The sequence below is a fragment of the Meles meles genome, chromosome 5, assembly GCF_922984935.1.
Source record: "Meles meles chromosome 5, mMelMel3.1 paternal haplotype, whole genome shotgun sequence".
NCBI lineage: Eukaryota > Metazoa > Chordata > Mammalia > Carnivora > Mustelidae > Meles > Meles meles.
Genome location: NC_060070.1, coordinates 21,208,239 through 21,228,501, shown reverse-complemented (window position 1 = coordinate 21,228,501; position 20,263 = coordinate 21,208,239). Strand labels below are relative to the sequence as shown.

Genomic DNA, 20,263 nt, shown 5'->3' with positions numbered 1-20,263 from the left:
TCTTAAAAAAAAAGTTGCTCTTCTAACTTGATTCTGCTTATTTCTGAGTTTGGATTTTCTGGGCATATGTGAAAAGTAAAGCAATAGCTTTTAATGTGTTGGCTTCATTAGCAGAAGAAAAAAAATTAACAGTTAAATGATTCCAGTTTTATGTTAGTATTATCAGGTGTTTTATGCAGAAAAGTCAATTAATTCCAATAGTGGTTTGATTTTTTTTCCCCCCATCTATTTCCTGGGCTCAAACAAAGCTTGTGAAGTTCATTTGGTCAGTAGTGAAACATCTGTTATCGTGAATGCTACTGTTAATTGTAAAAAATTTAACTCGAGAGATGAAACTGTTTTTGTAGTGAAATACAAATACAAATTTTATGATGCTAAAAACAACTGTCCTTACTAAATCAAGAAATCTATGGAGCAGAGGAAGTCACTTGGAATTGTGGATGCATAATTCATAACTGCCAATTCAAACAAGGGGCTATACCCTACCAAATGCAAAAGAAACTATAGCTAGATATAGATATAGATATAGATATAGAAATTGACAGGTAGGAAAACTAAAGTGCAAAAATATTACAAACATGTCAGCACCGTAATAGGTGCTTTCTATTTTGCCACCTGTCATCAGCAACCAAGTTTTAGAAATGTATGAGAAACGACTCTCTAAATCAACCTAGTTGTTTCATAATGGTATGATAGATGAATCCTGTAAAGTTTGGGTGCGATCTGTTCCAAAACAGTTGGAAATCTTTCATCAAAGCAGTAAGTGAAGCGCCAAAACACTTCAGCTTTTAAAGCCTTTAGCCAATTGCAGTTCTTAAAAACAGGGCTTGCTAAAAGGAAGATGCTGAAAGTTATCCCAACAAAGCCAAGGAGGAACTAAACGCAGTGTCCAAGATTTAATTCTGAAATTATCTTAGTATGTTTTGAAGGAACTAGACTTGACGTGATCTTTTGATGGCGCTCCTAATTTTAACTGGATATACCGATATTATGAACCAGAATGCAGCGAAATTATGAAGATCCATGATTTGAGTCATCTAAATGTGATAAGCCATTCAAAAGGACCACAGTGGACTTTATTTTCATGAATTTAATAAAAATGTTTATTTTTTAAAAAGATTTATTTATTTGAGAAAGAGAAAGTGTGTGAGTGCAAGAAGGGGGAGGGGTAGAGGGAGGTGGAGAGGATCTCAAGCAGACTCCCTGCTGAGTGCAGAGCCTGTCTGGGGCTCCACCTGAGGACCCTGAAATCAGGACCCAAGCCAAAATCAAAAGTCAGACACTCAACCAACTGAGTCACCCAGGAGCCCCTGTAAAAATATTTATTAATGATAAAAACCTGAATGGGGGTAAAATGGGGGTGAAAATATTTGGGTTAAAATATTAACACACTTCTAGGTGAAAATAGTTAGTCTGAGAAAAGCCTCCATTTAGCAGAATTTGCTCTGAGCTTATTTGCATCTGTAGAAAGAGCTATTTTTCTCAGTGAAAAATATTTCACATTTTCATAAATGCCAAATGAAGATTGTGACAATTTCAAATATTGACTATAAGACACAACCTTGAAGGAGACTGCAGGCAAACCTATGAGAAAACTTAAAACACTTCATTCTTCATAAAAAATATGTGACATGGGTGTTAGAGACATATGGCTAAAAACTGACTAGAGTGACTATATACCCCCAAATAATTATGGTCTTTTGCTCTTTCAAATGCTTAATCAGTATAAAAAAGTTTTGGTTTTTTTTTTCTCTAATGTATATGGACACCTCTTTAATTTTTAGAAATTTTATTTTTGAAACTTTGAATAGAACCATTTCCACGGTCCAAAATATTATTGAAATGATGTCAGTTAATAAATCAACTTTTTAAAATTCTGTAATATGATTTCAGTGACTCCTCTCAATACTGTTAGGATCCCACATCTCTCTCTTGGCTCCCACTGAGAGATGTGGGAAAATATGAGATGCATTTATGTTTTGAGATGATACACTCAAAGCGTCAAATTTTCTAGTAGAAAAATACATAAGCAGTGTCCTAACCACACCACCAAACTTTTTTTTTTTTAAGATTTTTATTTGTTTATTTGACAGACAGAGATTGCAAGTAGGCAGAGACAGGCGGGGGTGGGAAGCCACGCAGAGAGCCCGATGCGGGGCTCAATGCCAGGACCCTGGGATCAGGACTTGAGCCGAAGGCAGAGGCTTAACCCACTGAGCCACAAAGGCGCCCAAACCTACACTTTTTAAAGCAAGACTAAAAACAAAAAGACTAAAGATTTCCCTTCCCAAATCATTACGCATTTCAAGAAACAGCAGGTTTTAAAACATCTTCTTCAATGCAGCTTCCTTGTACGAAAGTCAAAGAGAGAGGAAACATAATTGAAAAGAGCTAACTGGTTTGCTGCCCCCTCTCTCATTTAGTGTTCTGGTACCTCCTTATGAATTACACTTGAGAAAGGAATCCCTTCATCAACTCATTCTTTATTTAGCGCGTGAGGAGTGAAGAACAATGAAGAGCTTCTCCCCTTACAGACTATAACCTTTACTACTCACCCCAATACCTTTAAAATACACAATTGAAGGATGGCACCCAGTAAAAATTCATTTCTAGTCTCCAGCATCACAGTAAACTCATTAAAGAAAGGCCTGAAATTCTAATACTTTCTACTGACCTGAGGCTCCATGGCAACTGAAGTCCTTCCTTCCAGGGCACATGGAAGGAAGCTAAACAATGGAAAGCCCCAAATCCCCACTTCGCGGTGGAAGATCTGGTACACAACTCTGCTCCCCCACAGGGCAGATCTCCACACTTCTTGCTCAAAAGGAACTTCGTACAGGCATGTTAAGGCATGACTTACTCCGAAGAACAAGCGTACTCTAAGAATATAAGCAAGTGACTATGCCGCCATCATTGTTATCATCATCATCAAGAGAAAATACAGCTCTGACACTGTGGCAGGATTGAAGTTTATGCCTAATACACAGCTGTAGACAAAAATGTTACTTCAGGGGCACCTGGCTGGCTCAGAGGTGGAGAGCGTGACTCCTGATCTCACGGTCATGAGTTCAAGCCCCGAGCTGGGCATAGAGTGAGCTTATGTGCATAAATTTATTAATTAAGTTTTTAAGAAGATTTTATTTATTTATTTGATACAGAGAGAGAGAGAGAGAGAAAAAGAGAGAGCGAGCGCACACACAAGCAGGGGGAGCGACAGGCAGAGGGAGAGGGAGAAGCACGCTTCCCGCTGAGCAGGCAGCTGGACTCCAGCTCTATCCCAGGACCCCGGGACCATAACCTGAACCGAAGGAAGACGCTTAACCGAATGAAACACCCAGACGCCCAATACATAAATTTTTAAGGAATGCTACTTCATTTCTCCATAGTAGAATTCAATTTGATCATGACCATTGCATTTCTCATTATGGCAAAAAAAAAAACAAAACAAAAACAAACAAACAAAAAAACCCAATCTTGCCACTTCAGGATAATTTAATCTCTTCAGATTTAAAATTTTTAGTTGCCTCAGGGCATCAGTCAAGTTAAACCTATCTCTAGCTTCTTCTCTGGGGCTATATGCCTTTCCCCTGCCCTTCTCCCTGCACCCCGCCCCTCGCCTGGTTTAGATGACAGACCACCACGGGATGGGTGAGGACCCAGTCCAGGCACTGCCCTCCACACCCTCACCGGCCTCCCTGGGACTTTCTTCCCTTCATGGTTGGGTGTAGGCTTCATTCTGCCGCTCTGCTGGTGTGACTGGTAGATGGAACCCAACCAGTCTCCAGGAGTGAGATTGCACGGTTCCTTCTGTGCCACCTTCATTTTGCCTCCAAGCCGCTCGCACCCAGCTCCCTCTACACCTCCACCAGCAGGCCCTCGGGATCTCTATGCCACATGCACGCCTTGGGCAACTGGGAGGAGACAGCACTTCAGGACTGGTTTCTGCCTAAACATGTCCCACTGCAGGGCACCCCACAGGTGGTTTCCTTCCAGGGTACCAGGCAGGAGGCAGAGTCTCCTCCACCATCCTAAAGGCGGGGATCTCGGCGACCCATCCACTTCTCTCTAGTCTCCTCTAATCTCTCATGGCTCCCTGCTCCATCCCAGGAAGGTACTTCCTCCTTCCTGCAGCCTCCTTCCTGCCTGGCTTACTGTACAATACATGCCAGGCCTTCTGAGATCTGCCTCCTTGGAATCCACAATCAGTTTTCTAACAAAGCCTGTCTCTTTTGAGTGAAGGCCTGGGCTAGCTCTGGTCTCTGAAACATGCTTCAAGGGCCTGTTTTGAAAGTCAAAAGTTGAACAATGTCTTCTTTGTCCTAGACCATATTCTGTCCTCCCCCTGAAGTAATGGAATCCTTAGCCTCAATGGGGGAGAATCCCAGGGCAACAAGAATTAGAAGGGAAAGTAAACTGAATACTAGTCTAAGATATTATCACCACTGAAGCAGCTCATTATAATGCAAGGTTTCAGAGATCCCAGAATACACATCCAGGATTTTAAAATATTTTTTAAAGTAAATTCTATACCCAACATGGGGCTAGAAGTCACAAGCCCAAGATCAAGAGTTGCACCCTCTCTCTGCTGAATGAGCCAACCAGGCACCCCATCATTCAGGATTTTTTTTTTAAAGTGCAACGTACTGACATGTCATTCTTCTAGAAGACATAGTTTATAGTCAACCCTGGAACAACATGGGTTTGAACTGTATAGGTCCACTTATACATCGATTTTTTTTTAATAAGTACTGTACAGTACCGTAAATGTATTTTCTCTTATGGTTGGTTTTCTTAATATTTTCTCTAGCTTACTTTATTGTAAGAGTATGGTATGTATTATACATATAACATATGAAATACGTTAACTGCTGAAGATCAGGGAGGCTTCCACTCAACAGATAGCCACTAATAGTTACATTTTGGATAAGTTAAAAGTTATACACGGATTTTTCAACTGCCCAAGGGGTCAACACCCTTAACCTTTGTGTTGTTCAAGGGTCAACTACATACATATTTGAACCTAGGGCAAAAGAGGTCTATGGATTTTGGTTTCTTGAAGTATTTATAACTAATGTTCTTAATCACTATCCCGGAGATGAGTGGAGCTCCATTCAACAGGAAGCCACCCTTGTTCAGCATCATTTTAGAACTCTTCACTCCCCTCGATTTCCTTTTCCTAAGGCCTTCCTGCCTTTGGTTCCCCTCCTCCATATGTTCTGTGTTCCCTCCTCACATCCTTAGGGGTGCCTGGGTGGCTCAGCGGGTTAAAGCCTCTGCCTTCAGCTCAGGTCATGATCCCAGGGTCCTGGGATCGAGCCCCGCATCAGGCTCTCTGCTTAGCGCAGAACCTGCTTCCTCCTCTCTCTCTCTCTGCCTACTTGTAATCTCTATCTGTCAAATAAATAAACCTCCTCACATCCTTAAAACCTCAGATCCTTCCTTACTGTATCCACCATCCCAATTCCCAATAGCTCCCTACCCAGCCTGAATCCTACTCGCAGCTGATTCAATGAATATTTTCTTTAGTCTCTTAGACACCCTCCTCACTTGACTGTCAAAATCAATTCTCAACTCTATGTCACCACAAGGTCAGATTTTCCATTCCAAAGTAACAAGTATTACCAAGCAAAAATCACAAAACTGGCCTAAAGGAAACCATTAAAAAGACCTACAAATTCCAAAGGGGCTTCACTATTTCTCCGTAATACTTTTTTTTTTTTTTAAAGATTTTATTTTTAAGAAACCTCTACACCTAGCATGGGCTCGAATCCACAACCCCAAGACCAAAAGTCACATGCTCCACCAACCAAGCCAGCCAGGCACCCTCTCTGTAATACTTTTTATCCACTTATTAACATGTTACCCTACATTTTCATGGCTGCTTGGACTTCTTCTAGATTCTCCAAGCCCCACTTTCATATCCAAACCTTCCAACCCTGGATGATGGCTCAGTCTCCAATTTTACTGAAAAGCTTCAAGACACTCCATGTGTCAGTATCTTTATCCTTGCAGTAATAGTTAGAAATCACACATGTAAAATACTGTGCCTTCCCCTCAGTAGGCATTCAAACTTACAAAGACCTTTCCATGTGTTCTTTCTCGTTCCAAGTTATTGCTAATTTTTATCCCTTTGAGAGCTATAGTGGGTTGAAAAGTGGCCCCCTTCCCACTACAAAACATGCCCATCTGGGATCTGTGAATATGACCTCATACGGAAAAAGGTCTCTGAAGATATAATTAAGGATCTTAAGATGAGATCATCTTGGATTAGGTTGGCCCCTAAATCCAGTGATAAGTGTCCTTATAAGAGAAGGGCATGCAAAGACACTCAGAGGAGAATCTCATGTGTACTAGAGGCAGAAATTGTAGTGATGGTCTAAAAGCCAAGGGACACCAAGGATGGCCTGCAGTCACCAGAAGCTAGGAAAGAGGCATGGAACAGAATCTCCCTCAGAGCCTCCAGAAACAGCCAACTCCAGCGACATCTAATCTCAAGACTTCTGAACTTCAGAAGTGTAAAAGAGAAATTTTTCTGTTGTTTTAAGTCATCTAGTTTGGGGTGATTTGTTGCAGCTACAGAAGACGAATACAAAGGCTCCTTCTATGCCGGTACATCATGATCTTGCCCCTGCCAGCTCTTTGCTGGTCCATTACCCCCTCTCTCTCCAGTCTCACCAACATCACTCTCATTAGTGGATCATGTAGGAGGTTCTGAAAGCCCAGCTGAGCGTCCTGGTGGGGAGCACAGAGCAGGGCTCTTCCCACGTGGCAGTTCTGAATCACAAGGCACGAGAGCATTACTGTGGGAGTGAAGGCCAGGGTACTACATTCCCTACAAACAGAACCTCGGTCACAGCTAGGGACAGGAGATAGGGAAGGCAGTGCAGTTTGCCTTGGGCACCCTAGATCAGGAACTCTTAACACCTTCCCACGCTGGAGCATACTTAGGCCAAAGTACTATCAAAGAATGTTTGGGGCTGCAGTTTTCCAAGTGCCAATCCATCTTGTATCACACTTAGGTATAAACTAAGCAGAAATTCCCTGGAACTACTGGCACTCATCGACATATCTGGCTCTGTTCGTTATACTGTAGTCCTTCTAGGTCCTTTCCAGCCACACACCACTGGCCTTCACTGAGCAATTCTTGGCCTCTTAGAGAACTACCTCCAACTCTTAGCAGTCTGAAATCAAGAATCTGTTGGATGATGACTACAGGAGAGTGGGAATTATATGGGCAACTACACTTATATGAAAAGAAGAGTGTGGTATGGTACACTATCGACCTATGCTTTGGACAGGATTTGGAAGTTGGCATCACCTCATTTTCACCCAAGGAGTAGAACATAAGGCAGAACCTGAAACACTGCACAACCAAAATCCAGATTCTAAACATGACTCTGAGGATCTACCAATGCAGAGGACCTAATGTACTACGTACAAGAAGAAAATTTATTCACGATGCATCTCCGTCTAGAAGTACTGAAAACATTTGTAAGACCTCCCAGCTTGGAAGCTTAGAATCATAATCAGCAAGCGTTTAATAAATGCACAGTTCAGTGTCGTACTATATAGCACAAAGCAAATTAAAGAGGTGGGCTTTCAGCCTTCTGGAAGCATGCTACTGAAAATGGCCAACGCTGACAATGCTGTGTACAAAAGTGACTGAATACGAGCAAACCGGATAAATACATGAAGTGGAGACATCACATGCCAGCTCAGGAGAAAGTACATTTTGACAAACATTGGCTGTTGTACTGTTGTGCATTTTGTTACAGAAATGATTCGAGTAATGACCCTAACCATGGAACATTTTATAAGGTTTATTTTTAGTCTTTCTTTTGAAGAATATGTAGAGGCTCTCGTTGGGATACGGTGTTAGTCATTACTTTGTAGGACATTAAGTCCATGGAAATTTCCCCCCCTACTAAGGAGATTTTTCAGATCGTGATACTACCAAGGGAATAAAATTAACACATGGAGAGGAAGGCACTCCCACAGCCACAGCTGGGTGTCATGTGGCTGAGGGACTCAGGTAAATGCTGCTTTGAGAGGTGCAGGAATGGGTGGGCGTCGACCTTCACTGGTCCTCACAGGCTTCCAGGCACAACACTGGTGGCCACTCTGCACTCATCCAACTTCCACTGTCCACTACTGTCGTCTCCCAGGTCCCTCCTTGTGTTGAAACATTCTGCATTTCCCCCAGGTCTTGGATGTCATTGCACCGGTAGTAAATCCCTATGGTTTTGGTGAAAATCTTATTGGTGAAAGCCTAATGGCAGGGGACAAAGAAGTATTTCCCTGACTACTCTAAATTTTAAGAAAATATTTGTGTGTGTGTGAGCAGAGAGTGCGAGAGAGCACGAGAAAGAGCAAGAGCGAGAGAGAGAGCACGCGTGAGAGAGAGCAAGGGGGGTGGTTGGCAGGGAAACGGCAGAGGGAGAGAGAATCTCCAACAGATTCCCCTCTGAGTGCAGAGCCCAACGCAGGGCTTGATCCCACGACCCTGACATTGTGACCTGAGCCAAAATCAAGAGTTGGACGCTTAACCAACTCAGCCATCCAGGTGCACCACCCCTTCCTTGACCCCTCTAAATTTTTAACAAAAAGCCCAAGATTATGAGGAAAAGCTCTTCAAACATATATCATTCTCAAAACATGACAGTGGTTCCTGAAACTGTCTGAGATAGTCATTGGCCTTAAACCATGTGGACTGGTAGAGAGTGAATCTGGTGCCATCAGAAACTACAGTAGCTCAGCATCCAAGGAGATGCTAGCCTAGCCCTACAGATGGCCGGGAAACCTCCCACACATTCCAGTGCCCTGATCCAGGGCCTGTCTGAATAAACATCCACTGAGTATCTGCACTATGAATAACCTTGTGCTACATGGTATAGGGGGACAAAAAAGGGAGATGGGCAGCAAACAACACTTTTGCACACATGAGATCAACAGTTTCTTGAGAAAACAGGACCCAAGCATATAGATTTCTCGGAGACTGGATTCTAGCCTAAACTAAATTATTGGATGGATGACCTCGCGCAAGTCACAAAATTTCTCTGTACCTTGGAATCCTCATATAAGAATTTAACAGCATTAAGGCATCATTTATTAGAAGACAATTGCTCACAAATGTTCAATGCAAGAGGATGAGGAGATTAGGGATTCTTCCCAGAGCTGGAATTCCAGTTGGGCCTTGAAAAATGGGTAGAATTCTGAGGGGAAAGAAGGATCAAGGGTTCCCAAAAAGGAAAACAGGGGCTGGGACACATACTTCATATTAATGAGGCAGGAGACTGACATCTGGCTAATCAAGTCTTAGTGTAGTGGTGAATGAAGTGAGCCAGGTACCACCAAGATGTGGAGATGGTAGAAGGCATTGAGTGCCAGTCTACGGAATGTGGCCTTTCTCCTACTCACTGGGTTGTTAGTAAAGGAACAAGGCAAGAGAACCAGTGTCTACACCAGCCAGCACATCCATTTCACATGGATTGACATCTCCTCGCTCAATTTAGAAGGTATAGGAGTGAAGCAACTGCAGTCGTGATTTGCAAACCATGGGAGAGCCCGAAGGACATAACAAATTAAGGGAATATAGATTGGGCAAAGGTATATATATATATTTTAAAGATTTTATTTATTTATTTGACAGACAGAGATCACAAGTAGGTAGAGAGACAGGCAGAGAGAGAGGAGGAAGCAGGCTCCCTGCTGAGCAGAGAGCCTGATGCGGGACTCGATCCCAGGACCCTGAGATCATGACCTGAGCGGAAGGCAGTGGCTTTAATCCACTGTACCACCCAGGCGCCCCTGGGCAAAGGTATATATAAAGGACAGCCACATGATTGACATTTTCAAGTAAGAGATGATGATAGGAGATAGAGAATGACAGAATGTTAGTGTTCACTGATAACTCAACTGTTACATCTGAAAACAATGAGGTGCTCTGTTTCTATTTATAGGTTAGACAATTAACTCCACAGTGAAAGGTGAAAGCCTCCAAACTCTGAGAGCAAATAAGAGAAACCTTTAAGAGAAATCAGCACTTTTCAAGTATCTTTGTGTGCATGTGCCTAGTTATAGGCAACATATCACACAGTTCTGGAATAAAATGAAAATTGAAAACCAAATTTTACAAATGACAATATTTGAAATTATTGCTTTTATTATTTTTTTAAATATTTTATTTTATTTATTTGTCAGAGAAGGAGAGAGAGAGAGAACACAGGCAGGCAGAGAGGCAGGCAGAGGTGGAGAGAGAAGCAGGCTCCCTGCCGAGCAAGGAGGCCATGCGGGACTCGATCCCAGGACCCTGGGATCATGATCCGAGCTGAAGGTAGCGGCTTAACCCACTGAGCCACCCAGGCGACCCGAAACCATTATTGCTTTTAAATAGATATGACAATGTGTGGAAACGAAGAAACTTGTCAGTATTTATTTGCCTTTTCAGTAGAATTTAAATTGGAGTGGGGGGAGGATCTCATAGAAATACAGATTCAGTAAGTTTTTCTGGGGATTAAAAGAAGAAAGGATTGGGAAAAGTGCCCTGGGCTTTGTTGTGGGAAAGGCGATCTGGCTCATTTTTAATTTTCCATTAAAGCCCTACTTTTTGGTATAAAGCAGATGGAATCCTTATACAACTCCATGAAAAGCCTACTATTTTTGGGAACCTCAAAGATGGAAGCTCTGAAAAAAATGAAAGTGTTTAAATTCATCAGATAAAATCCCACCAGCACATTCAAAAGGAGCAGGTACTTAGAAATCTTAAAAATACAAAGCAAGTGGTCTTCCTGTGATTGATTTCTGATCCCCAGCCTCCCAGGGCAGCGGCTCGCTCTGGCTGATTGATGATTTTCTACCGCTTCACGGCCTGCTCGCATCAATGTGGCCGAGACTCACTACGCTTGCTTCATTCCTTGTCTTTCAGAAGCTAGCTATCTTCCTGATGGTTCATTCCCCACTGCCATTCTCCTCTCCAGAAGAGATTTCAGCGCTCAACCCCACCTGTCCCAGACCACTGAGTCAGAAGAGGGCCTGGGAATATACACTCTAGATCTCAGAGATATTCATGTAATCATGGCCCTAAAGCTCTCTCCTTATGATTATTATGAGCTAAGACCTAGTTCAGATTTTCTGTTGTTGTTCTGCCAGGGTGGATGGAAGAACAAGAGGGCTGATGTGTACTGGGCTCAGAGGTAATAGGCGCTGTCTCCATCCTTACAGTTTATAATCTCATTCGAGAGGTGGAACAAACTTAGTGTTAGGAGGACAGCTTCTGGAGTCAGACTGACCACCTGGGTTCCGCTTCCAGCTCTGCTGGGGACTAGCCATGGGAGCCTGACTAAATCACCTCCTATGCATCAGCTTCCCCCTCTGTTAAATGGGAATAATAATGATAGCACATCATGGAATCATGCTGGGTGTGGTGCTGGCCAATCAACCACCAGCAGGATATAGTCCCTGACTTCCAAAGAGCTCACAAGTCAGTGAAAAAGACCAGTATCCACCCATTCTCTCATCCAGCTGGTGTTTTGCTTTCTAAGTCAGACTGTGATGAGGTGGTAACCAAGCGCCATGGGGGCCCAGAGAGAGAGGACCAAAGACGGGGCTTCCGGAAGGTAGTCTTGAATGGAGCAATGAAGGAGTGAGGTTTCCACTAGGGGATAAAGGTGTCTTTACAGCCTCCAACACTTAACACAGAAGCAACTGCAAGGCAAAGGCAAAGACCTTAGAAAGCAGGCAAGGAACGAGGAACCACAGTTATGGAGCAAAAGCAGGCATGAGCTTAGGAGCCAGACAGACCTGGCTTCTCTAGTAATTAGCTGTGTGACAACACACAATTTACTTTACCTTTCTGAGCCTCAGTCTTCCCATTTGATCAATGGGGATAATAACACCTGCCTCACAGAGCTGTTACAATTAAGTAAATTACTGTATGTAAAGAACTTAACAAGGCCTCCAGGGTGCAATCAAAGTGGTAGGTATTATTATTTTTATGGTATATTTGAGGAGGGGTGAGTAGCTGTGGTGTGCAACATGCTTTTTTGCATTATCACAGGCCAGAAATAAGTAGCCCTCAGAAAAAGCCTTATGAGTTAAAATAAGAAATGAGCTAAGACCTTCCCATACTGTATATTTTTCTCCCCTAAATTTATAGTTAATAGATGTTCAATCCATATTTGCCCAAACCAACAGGGTGCTGCTTGAGGTCACAGGTCTACAAGGGCAGAAATATGTGATGATCTCCACTTCCTAAAAACACCCAGGAAGGACCCAAGTCAGCTTCACATGGGAGGTGAGGCCTCCCACAGGTCATCCTGGAAGTGCTGAGACGAATGGGAAAACGCTCGCATCCAAACATTACGACAACTCAGAGCCTTATACAAATGTTGTTAAAGTTTCATGAGTCAGTAAGCATTATCTTTTCTTCCCACGTTTTTATTAGACCATAAATCCAGTTCAATTTATATCCTTCTAGGATTACTGTGTTCTAATCAAGTCCAGAGTGCCACTTACGCCCAGGCTGTCTGTCCTGCATGTCACCCAAGTCCATTCGGGTAATACTCTTTGGGCTACTCATGTGTTTTAGCAGCTAAAAATTAGATTTGCTCAACTAGAAACACTGGGGGGAAAAAAGAAAAGGCATTTCTCTGAATAATCCAACTCACCCTTTTCTCAGAGGAACCAAGTGTCTGAGAGTCATAACTGGGGTTTTCTCCCTCTGCTCTGTCGTCTCTACCGTCAGGAAGGATGAGGACATTCGAAGTCAAACTCAAGGGATTTACATTGTAAATAGGTCAAATTCTGGCTATCTGACTAAAACCAAGAAACCCTTTCACGGGGCTCATTTCAAAGTGCTTTTATGTTCTTCTATCCTCAAGAATAAAAACGGCTCTGCATTTCTTAAGAACACTTGCTAAATATCCTGTTTTCAATCATCCTATATAAACTTTCCCATCTTTCCAGTAATTCTTTTTTTTTAAAGATTTTATTTATTTATTTGACAGACAGAGATCACAAGTAGGCAGAGAAGCAGGCAGAGAGAGAGAGAGAGAGAGAGAGAGAGAGGAGGAAGCAGACTCCCTGCGGAGCAGAGAGCCAGATGCGGGGCTCGATCCCAAGACCCTGGGATCATGACCTGAGCCGAAGGCAGAGGCTTTAACCCACTGAGCCACCCAGGCGTCCCCTTTCCAGTAATGCTTGACCCGGACCTGACAATACCCAAATCGCTTTCTAAAATATTCAAAATTTCCTTTTATGAAGACAATATATCTTTCCCTTCCCTAAGGGACATATCTGTTGTGTGTATACATGTTACATGTGTGTGTACACGAGCGCACGCAAACACACATGAAACAGCAGCAGCAAACTCACAGACTTTCCCATGTGTGGGGACTCTGCTGAGTGCTCTACCTTTATTACCTCACTGATTCCTCACAGCAAAGCTCTGAGGTAGGAACTATCACCTCCAGTTTAAAGGTGAAAAAAGGAGGCACAGAGAGTTTAGGTAACTTGGCCCAGGTCACACTGCTGGAGGGGGAACCAGGACAACACCTGAGTCCGTGCTCTTGACCACATCCCTCACCGGCTTGACGCTGGCTTTACATGGTGATTCCGCCACCTTGGACAAGTCACTTGGCCTCTCCAGGCCTCGTTTTTTGTCCTAAGTACAACAGACATGTTGGACTACATGATCTCCAGTCCCTTATGGCTCTGTGTTCTGCGGGTCTGATACAGGCTTCTACCTTGGCCTGGGAGCGGCAGAGTTTTAGACGTCCAACTCCTTAATCCCTTGATGCTGCTCTCGCCAGATTCTGAGACCTTTGGTGCTAAATCAAACTACACTTTCCATTCTTAACTTTGCTTCATCTCTGGGGCATAACCCGCCCCTCCCGGGGATCAGGAACACCTCTCTTCCTTGGGCCTGCTCAACACTCTGGCTGTACCTGTCCCACTGAGGGCCTGGCTCCTCTTCCTCCTTCATTCCTGGGCTCTCCCTCAGCCCCGCCTACAAACGTCCTGAGTGATACCACCCATATCCACTGTTACAAGTCGTCTCTAATTTGCTACTAATAGGCTTATATTTAAGTCCCAGTCTTCCCTCCAGAACCATCTATCAACTGCCTTCAACACACATCGACCTGAAAGTCCAAATTCCATGATAAAATCATCATTGTATCCCCTGCCCTCTCCTGTCTTACTGTATTACCTATCTGCACGTGTCTCTCCACCTAATTTCTCAGGAACCCTCTTCTGCACCCCTCTCCCCATATACTGTCTCGCTCCCTCTTATTCTTTTTTGTTCCATTCCCATTTCCATTCCTTCCATGTGGACCTTCGTCTATTGCTCATGTGAGTTTCCATAACTACCTTCCCTGCATCGGTCCTGACTGCCTCTGGGCAACAGCCTACACAGTGGCCAGATGCTCTCTTATAAAATACAAATTATATCAAAGCATCATTTCCATACTTGAACAATGCAGGGGTTAGGGGTGCTGATCCCCATGTAGTCTGAAATCCGTGTATAATTTCTGACTCTCCCGAAACTGACTACTAACAGCCTACTGTTGAGGGTGCTGGTAACATAAAGAGTTGATTAACACACATTTTGTATGTCATATCATATACTGCATTCTTACAGTAAAGCAAGCTGGAGAAAAAAGGTTAAGAAAATCATTAGGAAAATACATTTCCAATACTGTACTCTATTTATCAAAGAAACGCATGTAAGTTGACTGCACAGTTCAAACCCATGTTGTTCAAAGGTCAACTGTAGGTACAAGAACATTCTCAGTTTCTCCTCTAACCCCATCTTCTTCCTCTGTCCATTTCTCCACAACCTCCACCTACTCTGAACTAACTACTTGCAATTTCCCAGGAGGTCTGTACATTTGCCTTCTGGGCTGTTCCTTCTGGGGCAATGGCCTTCAGACAACACTCTGTTAGCTGACTCCTACTCTTCATCTCAAAGACACCTCCTCTAATCTTTTCTGCCGGGCTACCCCACTTTCCCACTTCTTTGCAGAGATCACGCTCCCTTCTGTATGTTCTCTTGCTCTCGTGAGGATCTTTGAATCATGATGGTCTGAGACTTCCTTTATCCAGGTAAGTTCCTTCAGGCAGGATCACACCTCTGCGCCTAAAGCCTCGAGTGCAAGGTCTGGCGTGATGGATACAACGAATGAATGCTGCTGGAAGAGTAAATACATAGGACAATTCACAGACACAGACCTGTCTGTGGCCCACAGAAGGATCCAGCCTAAAATAGAAATCACACAGAGTAGAAGTACTTCCACTACCAACCTGCCTTGCTTTCCCATTTTTTTTATTTTATTTTTTTTTAATTTTTTTTTCTTTTTTACAGAGAGAGAGAGAGAGAGAGAGAGAGAGATTACAAGTAGGCAGAGCAGCAGCCAGAGAGGGGAGGAAGCAGGCTCCCCGCCAAGCAGAGAGCCCGATACGGGGCTCGATCCCAGGACCCTGAGATCATGACCTGAGCTGAAGGCAGAGGCTTAACCCACTGAGCCACCCAGGCGCCCCTGCTTTCCCATTTTTAACTTTATTTAATATGAAGTGGCTTCACAACAACTAGAAGTATCAATTTCCAAAGCATTTAGTCATCCCCCCTTTATGGAGTATTTTAATTAATATCATTACATCCATATATAGTATTTTGCATATTGTCTAATGGCTAAGAGCAAGGGCTCTGAAACCAAACTAATGGGCCTGGATTCTGACTCTACCACCTGATAACTCTATGATCTTAATTAGATACTTAACCTCCCCACTTCAACTTCCCATCTGTAAAATGGGGATAACCAAACCCACTTCATATCGTTTTTGTCAAGACTAGAACTTCAACACTGCTTGGCACATAGTAAATGCTCAACAAAAGTTAGCTATTATTTGTTTATTTATTTTTATCTCCTCTAGCGGACTGTGAGCCCCTGAAGAGCAAGGACAGCAGAAGCATTCATTTTCATGACCTTATCTCCCGGTGCCTTGCACAGAATAACACACTTGGCTAATGTTTGCAGATCAGATGAATATAATGAACTGTTTATAGAAAAATATGTGGATTATTAAGTACGATGAATAGTACAGAACGCACTGCTCCAACAGTTTGGAGGCCTGTGGAAAACAGAGACGATCCAGAACACTAGCAGTTTGCCCTGCTCCTGGAGGTCTGGAAGCTCACTTACTTTCCATGGAGTATGCAGGGTAGGGTTCACGGCCCCCAAGTCAGGGCAGCTGTGTGGTGAAGGGGATCCAGGCAGGACGGGGCCTGCCGGGACTCCCTTCCCATTAGCATGGCCCCCCAGGCGAGAAATTTCTCCTCTGCAGTTTGCTTACTTTCCCCTTTCAATTAAGACAAGGTAGAACTGTGATCTCTAAGGACCCTCCTAGCCACTTTGGGAGTCTTTAAATCAGCAAATAAAAAAAGTGGGCCAAGAAAGATGCTCTTGGAGTAAAAGAACCATTTCAAAGTCAACACTGGAGGTCTAAGATCACCGTATTAAAAGTAATCACTGAGTGGGAACTATTTGAATGGACAAAAAGCAAAAGTTTTTTGAAACACATTTAAAATAAAAAGATCTGAACCCCACGGAATCAAAAGAATAAAGCAATGATGGGTACAGGCTCCAGGTTTCCAGATATTTTAATTCTCATCAGTCTGCAAACTCCTTGAGGGAAATGACTGTTCCTTGTTGAGTGGCAACATATGTCAAAGCTGCTGGCCCACAATACATTTCTTCTTGATGTTTTTTCTTAGTCAGGTGGCTACCCTGTATTTCCCAGGCTCCCCTGCAGTTAAATGTGACCACATAACTAGCCCTCGTAGAAGCATAGAAGCCCATGCATAGAAGCGGTAGGTGTCATTTCCAGGCCAAAGCATGAAGAATAATAAGTATCTATTGCTTTTGAGCCATTACATTTTCACAGGCCTATTTGTTATAGCTGCTAACATTAGCTGAATGAATCCAGGTGCCTGGCACATACCAAAGACCTAATTCACATTTAGTGAAACAGTTTTAAGTAAGACAGATTCCTTCTTTCAATGTGCTGACTAACTAATGATGGAAGCAGAGACATGCCAAACATAATGCCCACTGCTGAAATCTGAAAACAAAATTGGAGGCGTGGTGATTTGTTTGGAAGGGAAGATGGAGAAAGCATCAAAGACTTTTGAGCTGAGCCCTAAAGCTTAAGTAGAACCCAAGCAAATCAGATGGGATTGGAGAGTCCAGACCCAGCACGAAGCATAAAGTACAGAAAGCAGAGTGGGCATTTGTTCACATTCAACCTTATCATTAAGTCTCTTTAGCTTGGTCAACACAGTGTGAGCTTATTGTGCACGGACTTTCCTTCCTGGGTCTGGCATCAAACAAACAACCCTTTGTTTTTACAGTACGCTCATTAACCTTATTGCTTTTTTTTTTTTAAATATAAAAAGTTCCATGATGAATGTCCTTAGAAAGTGCAGAAGTAAATGTTTAATGAATCATAACTCTTTTCTAATAAAATTCTTTTAGAACAAACTTAAGGCAGATCTATTACAACCGTCAAGGAGCCATGCTCTTAGGAATCAATGGGTTTAAAGTAAGTTTTCACATTATCAACTAAGCATGTAACAGTCTCTGGCTTACCAAATGGAACATTAAGCCTCTAGATTTACATTAACATTTCCTCTTTAAGAGGAACACCAAACAGATGGTTCAAAGTTCTGTCAAAAGATTCTCTATATCCTTTGCTCATAGTTAAGTGCCCCCAAACCTGAGAGAGTTAACAAACCACTTCCTCCAAAAGTCTGTGAGTCCCTTCATCTGCAAGCACAGTACCCACGGGACCAGGACTCAAGAGAAAGAGCACAAAGGCTGGAAAGTATTGCCATCGCTTGGGTGGTGAGAGGAAGGATGTGGGGTTACCAGAAGCGGGGGAGAGACATGGTCTTTAGAGGTCTTCCAAATACCAATTTATGCTGGTTTTGATGGCCCCAGAAACTTGTTTAAGTATAAGGGTAAAACCCTACCACTGGGCAGACAAAATTTCATTTCAAGCTTCAGCACTTCTTAGACTTCAGAGAAGAAGTCTGGCTGCCTCACTCTTATCAAACACGAATTTAATCATCTGATTCAGAAGCAAAATTCTTCTGCCCCCCCCCAATGCCAATTTATCCTTCCCCAGCTCTTTCGTACCTATCCCCAAAAGAGAGGAGGTTAAAACAAGGCAGAGGAGGTCTACCTTGATAGTAAAGCAACTCTTAAGACTGCTGGAATCATTTCCCCCCTTAAATCTAAGAAATACTGCAGCTGCCAGTCAACACTACTGGGTCCATGAATACAGCAAAATGACAGCACCTGCCACCCTGCAGCATCTGGGGCCTTTTATTTTTTTGGTAAATGTGGCAGGAAAGACTCTCAGAGAGAAAATCAACTGCTTTATCTGAGAGAAAGGGAAGCCCCAGTGAAGAGAAATAAGAATCATCGTGCCCATCCTTGGGTACTTTGTGCGTCTCCTCTCTGTGCACTGAAAGGGCTCTTTGTGTCACACACACACACACCCGGCGAGTCTCTGTGATTTATTAAGGGAGGAGGGGCAAGAAGGGTGATTTTATTATCCCTCTTCTCACTGAGTCCCAGCAAATCTCCGTCTGGGCCCAACCACGGTGGCCTCTTTCTGGCCCAGTCCCCTCGGCCTGTGGCCGCAGAGATAAGAAAGGTGAGGCGACCAAACAAAAAACCAGCCATCGATCTGGGGAAGTGGAGAGGAAATCCAGCGAGCAGGGAAGGGAGGAGAAAGGAGCTTGAGGGAGCAGAAGGGGTGGGGAGGCAGAGGAAGAAGAGCGAAGGCAACAGCACGAGGGACAGGGGAAGGTTGGGTGGGTGGCGGCACAGGCAGAGTGAAGGGGAGGATGGGGGAAGTGCTAGGGAGGTGCCAGAAATAGGCAGGAGGATGCGCCGAGGAAAGCGACGACCGCAGGAGGCCAAGAGGTGGAGGAGTGGGGCAGGGGTGGGGTGGGGTGGGATGGGGTGGGGAGGGAAGCAGCACGGGGCATCAATTATTAAGTGATTACATCATCCCTGACATTAAAACAACACACAGAGACCGAGTCCCCGCGGGGGGCCCCCGAAAGGAGGGCGAGGGTGGAGTCTGGGCCAGCCTCGCCCCCCAGCCAATTCCCATTCTCACCCCGCGCCGGCTCGCAGGCAAGGAAACGGCCCCCATCCCTGCGCCACCTCAGGGCCGCACCCCGCAGAGGTGTCCTCCGGCGCGGCCGTGGGAAGACTCCGAGCGGGGGCAACTCCCCGGCAGCCCCGCGGAGCGCCCGGGAGCCGGCGGCGGCCGGGAGACTGCAGCGCGGGCCCCCGCGGCGGGGGCGGCGCAGCGCGAGGGCGCGGGTGGCCGGCGTCTCCGCAGCATCCCCGCGGCCCTCCCGCGACGCATCCCCGGCCGCTTACCTGCGCGGCTCTCAGGCTCCGGAGCCCATTCACATGGTCTTCTCCCCGCCCTCCACCGGCGCGACCGAGGCGACTCCGCTGGCTCCTCCGCGGGCCCGGGAGCCGGTGGGCCTTCCGAGAGCGCCGAGGGGGCGGCGCCGGGTATCCCCGGCCCGGCGGCCGGATCCTTCCGTGGCACGATCGGCGGCCGCCGGGCGGTGCGGCGCGGGCGGCGGCTTTGTGTGCGCCCGGAGAGCTCTCGGTGCGCTGGCTGAAGCGCCGCGCGCCCGGACGGAAGAGGACGCGCGGCTCGGGGGGCAGCCTGCCACTGCTTTCGCGGCCGGCCGGCGGGCGGGTCTCGGCGGCCTTCGGTCACGACGACCCCTCCTCCTCTCCCGCGGCAGCCCCCTCCCCGCCGGCTCCGCTCCTGACAGATGGCGCAACTGCAACAACGCGCCGCCGCCGCCGCGGCTGCTCGCAGCTACTCACGCTGATGCTCCGGCCCCTCCAGCTCCAGCCCTGAGTGAGGACGGGGCGGGCCGCACACTGAGAGAGGCAGTCCCCGCTGCCCTATCAACGCATCCGTCGGGAGCTGCGGGCGGCTACCATTGGTGTCTGGCTCGGGGGCGGGGCTGAAAGGGGTGGGGCCACCGAGTGGGTTGAGCGTTACTGTGGCAGCAGGCATCCTGGCGTGCGTGCCGTGTGGGTTGTGAGAGGGGATGCGAGGTTGGAGGAGTTGTGTATGTGCTTTTAAGGGTTGTGTGGACTTGCGAGGTAGTGGGTTTGGGCGGGGGAAGAAGCGGAGAGTGTGAGCTGCTTTGCGGAAG

At 45.3% G+C, this 20,263-nt stretch overlaps 1 protein-coding gene across 5 annotated transcripts in view; it reads right to left on the bottom strand.

Moving 5' to 3' along the window:
* The window catches only part of FYN (FYN proto-oncogene, Src family tyrosine kinase), a 212,155-nt gene extending 192,236 nt beyond the window's left edge, over window positions 1–19,919 (bottom strand). For 3 of the 5 annotated variants that reach the window (XM_046004793.1, XM_046004792.1, XM_046004795.1), the window contains exon 1: window positions 19,458–19,917. The gene's annotated coding sequence lies outside the window, so the exon portion shown is untranslated. Of the gene's footprint in view, window positions 1–19,457 lie in introns of all 5 variants that reach the window. The other 2 variants (XM_046004797.1, XM_046004796.1) reach the window with 2 other exon arrangements.
* Window positions 19,920–20,263: the final 344 nt, after the last annotated feature.